Raw genomic sequence first — 6,000 nt, forward strand, 5'->3', positions numbered from 1 at the left:
CTGGGCAGCCTGTTCCAGGGCCTAACCACTCTCCTAGTGAAGAACTTCCCCCTAACATCCAACCTAAATCTTCCCTCTTTTAACTTAAAGCCATTTCCCCGTGTCCTGCTATTGTCAGCCCTTTCGAAGAGTTTACTCCCCTCCTGGGAGTAAGTTCCCTTCAGGTATTGAAAGGCTGCAATGAGGTCACCCCGCAACCTTCTCTTCTTTAGGCTGAACAAACCCAACTCCCTCAGCCTGTCACTGTGGTGACACTGTGGTTCTCTTTAGTTGAGGAAGGACAGCAACCATTATTGACACACTGCTCTTCCCCCACTGAGTTTGTAAAACTAGGAATCTTCAGGCTGAATCTTCCTAGCTGCCTCTTTTAAGTATCAGAGAACTGCTGCTGAAGTCACCGGTGACAGCACATTTCCTTTGCAGGATGGTACACAGTATAGTGTGGTGGGACAGCCAGAGCACAACACTGCCAAATCAGAAGGGCAGCATTTCACATCATCCTTGCCTCAAAATCAACCCTTACTTATCTAAACGACTCTTTCTAATTTGACACTGCAGGCCCCCTACTTATGGGCACCAACTTAACCATGACTATGGCTTAATTAATTTTAATGTACACAAATAGCCAGCAAACAAACCAAGCCCTTTGGCCATCGTTTCTCATGAGATGACAGGCTAACCACAAACCCCACACACTCACTCATGCACATTTCTTTGCTTAAAATTACCCAGCTAATAATTGGAGTAATCTGAAAGCTGGTAGGAAAGCTTGCGTCAATTTATGCAGTCCTTAACTGAGGCACACACCAATCTGAAAGCAGGCTTTTACACAGCACCCAATTACCAACAGAAATCAGGTGCCAGTGGGAAAGGAATGTTGTCTGGGACTCCTGCAGTCATGGAAACAATACATGAGATAAGGAGAGAGAAGGGAGAAAAGTCAGTCTGGAGATGTTTCTGGGTAAGTACTGTGTTCAGTTTTGGGCCCCTCACTGCAAGAAAGACATTGAGGCCCTGGAACGTGTTCAGAGGAGGGCTACAAAGCTGGTGAGGGGTCTGGAGCACAGGCCTTATGAGGAGCGGCTGAGGGAGCTGGGATTGTTCAGCCTGGAGGAGAGGAGGCTCAGGGGAGACCTTATTGCTCTCTATAACTTCCTGAAGGGAGGTTGTAGTGAGCTGGGGGTTGGCCTGTTCTCTCGTGTAATCGATGATAGAACTAGAGGGAATGGTTTTAAGCTGCGCCAGGGGAGATTCAGGCTGGACATTAGGAAGTATTACTTCTCAAAAAGGGTAGTCAGGCATTGGGATGCACTGCCCAGGGAGGTGGTGGAGTCACCAACCATGGGAGTGTTCAAGAAACATTTGGATGTTGTGTTGATGAATATGATTTAGCTGGGAAGTATTGGTAATGGTTGGACTAGATGATCTTCCAGGTCTTTTCCAACCTTGATAATTCTGTGATTCTGTGATTCTGTGAAGTTAAAAATGAAAATGGTTAAAGAAATGTCAGCCTAAAGTCTGCAAATAGAATGCAGTCAGAATCACCAAAATTAAGTTTTGCAGTGAGGTTTTTGTAGAATCATAGAATGGTTTGGGTTGCAAGGAGTCTTAGAAAGCACGTAGTTTCAACCCTTAGCATTATTTTTTTTAATAGATGCATTAAAGGAAGCTCGCTATAGCTCCCTATTAAGAGGGAAATATTTATTACCTAGTTAAATATATTGTGCACTGGAAATCTGTATAATATAAATATTCCATCTGCTGCCACATTTATTCCGTCTACATTTGAAACCAACAAGCAGCGATGTCAGTCCTCCTTAATAGTGATCTTAAATTGCAATAATAACAGGAAGTCTATCAGCCATGAAAACTTCACTCACAAGTTGGCCCAGCCCAGCCGTGCAAACAGTTGCGTGCAAAACAGTCTTTTCACAAATGCTCATAGCCAAAGCCAGAGGAAGGTAGACAGTTCCAGGCAGAGTCAGCGCTGCAATACAAAGAAACCTAAAGGGGCTCAGTGAAAGCTAAAGCCAGTTGCTCCATATGAGAGGTGAGAAGCAGGGAACAGCAGTTACACTGATGACGTACTATGTCAAACTGCACTGCATGAATGGGATTTGACATAAAAATCCTGCTGAAAAGCACAGGGGTGGGAAAGAAGGAGAGGGAGGTTGTGATTGAAATTGTTTTTCAGATATGGCGAGCATAATAAGGAGTTTAGTTTGTAAGGCTGGAGTTCAGAGTATAATACCTCTGCCTAACAAAGGTATTTAGTTTTGCAGGAGTGGCTCATTCTTTATGAAGATAGCAATGCAGGGCACTGCCCAGTGGCCATGGCACACCCACAAGAAGAGAGGGAAACCAGAGCCCCAGAACCATTTAATCCAAGAGGATTCAACATACCGACATTTATATGTCAGTCTATGAAGGTTTCGTTTTGTTCGCTTTGAACTCTCCCTAAGACTGCACTACCAAGGATTAAACTGTCCATCCAACTAAAAGTTAATTAAAGATATGTTGCAACCTCATGGGCAGAAACAAGAGTCCAGGTCTACTTCCTTGAAGTCGGGCTACCACATCCCAGACCAAACTTTCTCTCTTGACTCTCATTCTCACCCAGTGAGCCCTGCATTCCTGGTTGCACAGCAGTCCGGCTGTACTTGGGCTGAAGGAAAAGGAGAGTAACCTCAGGGTACTCATTTTTCATCCAGGTCTCTTAATCCCCAGAGAAGTTCTGTAATCACCCCTAGGTGGAATAAAGGCAACCTGCATATAGTAACATTTGCAAGATAAGAGCAAAGCATGTAGAGCAGGCAAGAAAGATGTGTAATGAAAGCTGAATAAACCAACAAAATAGAGAAGAGAGAAGTCTGATGGAACAAGAATAACTAAGATGTTGGTAAGATCAGGGTAAGTCTTACTTCCCAAAATAGTACAAACTGTGTCAGAATCAGATGATATCACAGCCTTTACTTCTGGGGAGGCAACAAGGTGCATAAAATACTAAGCAAAAGAGATAATAACTAAGGAATATCATAAAACTCTCACTTCTATTCCACTATCTCTGATGAAAGGCACTTCCATGCGCTTCACATTGACCTCAGGAACTAAGTCTTGTGGCCATCAGTATTAAACACAGAGCATCAGCTTCATGGCACTGTATAGCCGTAACTTTCCAGCTCTGAGCCTCCCCAGCATGCTCAGCCATACTTGCACAGCCATCCAACAGCCTGCCCCCAAATATAAGTGACCTTTATCCTGCAGTGGCAATCATATGAAGCAGATCCCTCTACACACACACACACAACCAAGCTCATTGGATTTTAGGACCACGTCCCATGCCACAAGTCACTTTAGAGACAGAACGCAAGACGCCACTCATGCTTCAAAATCAAAGTGCTTCCTATTTATACAGAGAAGCCCATTAGCATCTCTCAGCTGAGATCTGAGAGCCCTGTTTAAACGAAGAAGGCCGCCTGTTATTAAAGCATCATTCTGCAGAATCCAGGCTCAGGTGAGGTATAACAGGCACAGCTCCCCGCAGCAGCAAACCCCTCACACGGCACCCGTCACAGGGCACCCCTCAGCGGGACACCCTTCTGGACCCCTCCGCCTTCTCCCCACCTTACCCCATCGGAGGATCAGCAGCAAACCCGAAATACCTCATCCCAGCCGGCAGCCGCCTGTCTGAGGACAGGGAGGTGGCGACGGGAGGCGGCCCCGACCCGCTCCAATGGCGGCGCCGCGTCCTGTAGAGCTGGGCGGGTCCGCCCTGTCCGCCTCGGGCGCCGTGAGGGAGGTTGTGTGGGGCGGGTTTGAAGCGGCACCGCTGAGGGAGAAGGACGTGGCAGCTGGCAGCTACGAGTGGGTATCCCACGTGAAATCCGCAGGCTTGACTTGAGGGAAAATGATCTTTATTTCACTTTACTTGGAGATATGTAACTTGAGAGGTGTGAAGATACGCCTGTTTGCTGTAAAGATACGAGTCGTGATAATAGAGGTTTCGATCATCTGTTTGTCCAGGGTGCAGCCGTGGGTGCTTTTCTGTTGAATCAGTGACATAAAATACACATTCTGCCATTTACATTCCGGCGGTGCCTCTCTCCGAGCAGCACAGGCACAGGTTGCCCGAAGTGGTGCCCCGTCCCTGGGGACACCACAGGTCAGGCTGGACTGGCTCTGCACACCTGACAGCTATAGGCGTCCCTGTGCATTGCTGGTTCACCTTTAAAGGTCCCTTCCAACTCAAACGAATCACAGAATCACAGAATTGTAGGGGTTGGAAGGGACCTCTAGAGATCATCGAGTCCAACCCCCCTGCCAAAGCAGGCTCCCTACACCATGTCACACAGGAAGGCATCCAGGTGGGTCTTAAATATCTCCAGAGAAGGAGACTCCACCACCTCCCTGGGCAGCCTGTTCCAGTGCTCCGTCACCCTCACTGTAAAGAAGTTCTTCCGCACATTTGTGCGGAACTTCCTATGCTGTAGTTTCATCCCATTGCCCCTAGTCCTATCCCCACGCACTACTGAAAAGAGACCAGACTCACCACTATGGCTCCCACACCTCAGGTATTTATAAACCTGGATCAAGTCCCCTCTCAGCGTTCTTTTTTTCAAGGCTAAACAGACCCAGTTCCCTAAGTCTCTCCTCATAGGGTAGATGCTCCAGGCCCTTCACCATCTTAGTGAAGCTGGAGCCCTCTGGAATAGAGCGAATCGAGAATGCTTTGCATGTGTTACCTGCTGAAGTTCTGGATTTTAATAGGAGGCCTTGTAAATGCACAAAACTCAGTTACTCCATGTCATAATTTTCGTTCGAGTGCCTCTTATCTGCACATCCTGTTTATTCAGCTTAAGGTAGTTCTCTAAGCTGTGTGTATTCAAATCCGGGCTGCACCTCTGCTCACACAGCTTGGTGCGTTAATTAGAACTGCGGGCCCTTTTGACACTCTTGGCATAAGGAATGCATTCTTCTCTTGTGTTTGATATCTCTTATTTTCCCCTGATCTTTCACAGCAGTCCCAAAGTGGAAAAAGGAAAGCAGCGAGTCTGAGTCTTTTTAGAGCAGACAACCGTGTGACTCCTGTCCCCTGCTGGATGGAGCCGGAACTGATGGGTCTGGTATCCATCGCCCAAAACCATTTCCTCTTTAATTAAGGAGTTTTGACCCAGGAAACGCTTAGGAAAAAGCTCCAGGTTGCAGAGGGCTCCAGCATGGTTATGAATATTGGCTGTGATTATGGGGCTGCAAAACTACGTGTGGGGTGTGCGCCGTGTCTGTTAACAGATCTCTCCTTCTCACAGCTAAGCTCAGTGGTTTGTTCTTGAAGGAGATTCAGGGGAAATCCATGGTATTATGGATGCAAAGGCAAATCCATCCAAATCCAAATCCACCTCAGCCCAGTCACCAGTCTGAGTGCCTGCAGTTAAGAGCAAATTGAAAATGCCTGAGTGATGTGAAGGGACCCTCAGACTGATTCCTCTAAGATGGTAAGAGCCTGCAACCAGCCTGTACCCACAGTGGCTCTGCACTGGTGTATATGATCCAAAGACTCTGATTTTTGTGTAAGTGTGGCTGTTTTTCATGTAAATTGAGCCTGAGCCCTCACAAAGTGGTACCAAGAAGATAAAAACTAGTGCTGGACCTACAAGGTGGCACCAAGGAGATAAAAACTAGTGCTGGAATGACAGATCCTGCCAACCCTCCTTCCCTATAGAGTCTCAGAGTTATAAAGTTCTCAAGACACGAAGCTTCGAGCACTGTGTGGTGTTGATTTCACCACACACCCTCAACCCCAGGAGGATGAAGGATGAAGGATGGCCTGCCTGGAGCAGGAGGACGGCTGCCTGCTGCCTCCATGCCTTCCTCCTTCCCTTGCAGCCGTTCTGTGAGGCTCAGCTCTCCATCCCTGTGAGGATTTTGGCGGTCTTTCCCCATCCGAAGCTCCTCGAGGTGCCGCCAGGGGACGCCATTGTTCCTCGGAGCTCTCCCGGCTGG

General features: G+C 47.5%; 1 protein-coding gene across 5 annotated transcripts in view; it reads right to left on the reverse strand.

Annotated features, from left to right (window-relative positions):
- The window catches only part of SYTL2 (synaptotagmin like 2), a 46,580-nt gene extending 42,891 nt beyond the window's left edge, over positions 1-3,689 (reverse strand). For 3 of the 5 annotated variants that reach the window (XM_015852419.3, XM_015852417.3, XM_015852418.2), the window contains exon 1: positions 3,630-3,689. The gene's annotated coding sequence lies outside the window, so the exon portion shown is untranslated. The remainder of the gene's footprint in view (positions 1-3,629) is intronic. The other 2 variants (XM_085536512.1, XM_085536511.1) reach the window with 1 other exon arrangement.
- Between the last annotated feature and the right edge of the window lie 2,311 nt (positions 3,690-6,000).

Source organism: Coturnix japonica, chromosome 1, assembly GCF_054131305.1.
Source record: "Coturnix japonica strain WE chromosome 1, WE-NBRP24, whole genome shotgun sequence".
In the NCBI taxonomy this organism is placed as follows: Eukaryota; Metazoa; Chordata; class Aves; order Galliformes; family Phasianidae; genus Coturnix; species Coturnix japonica.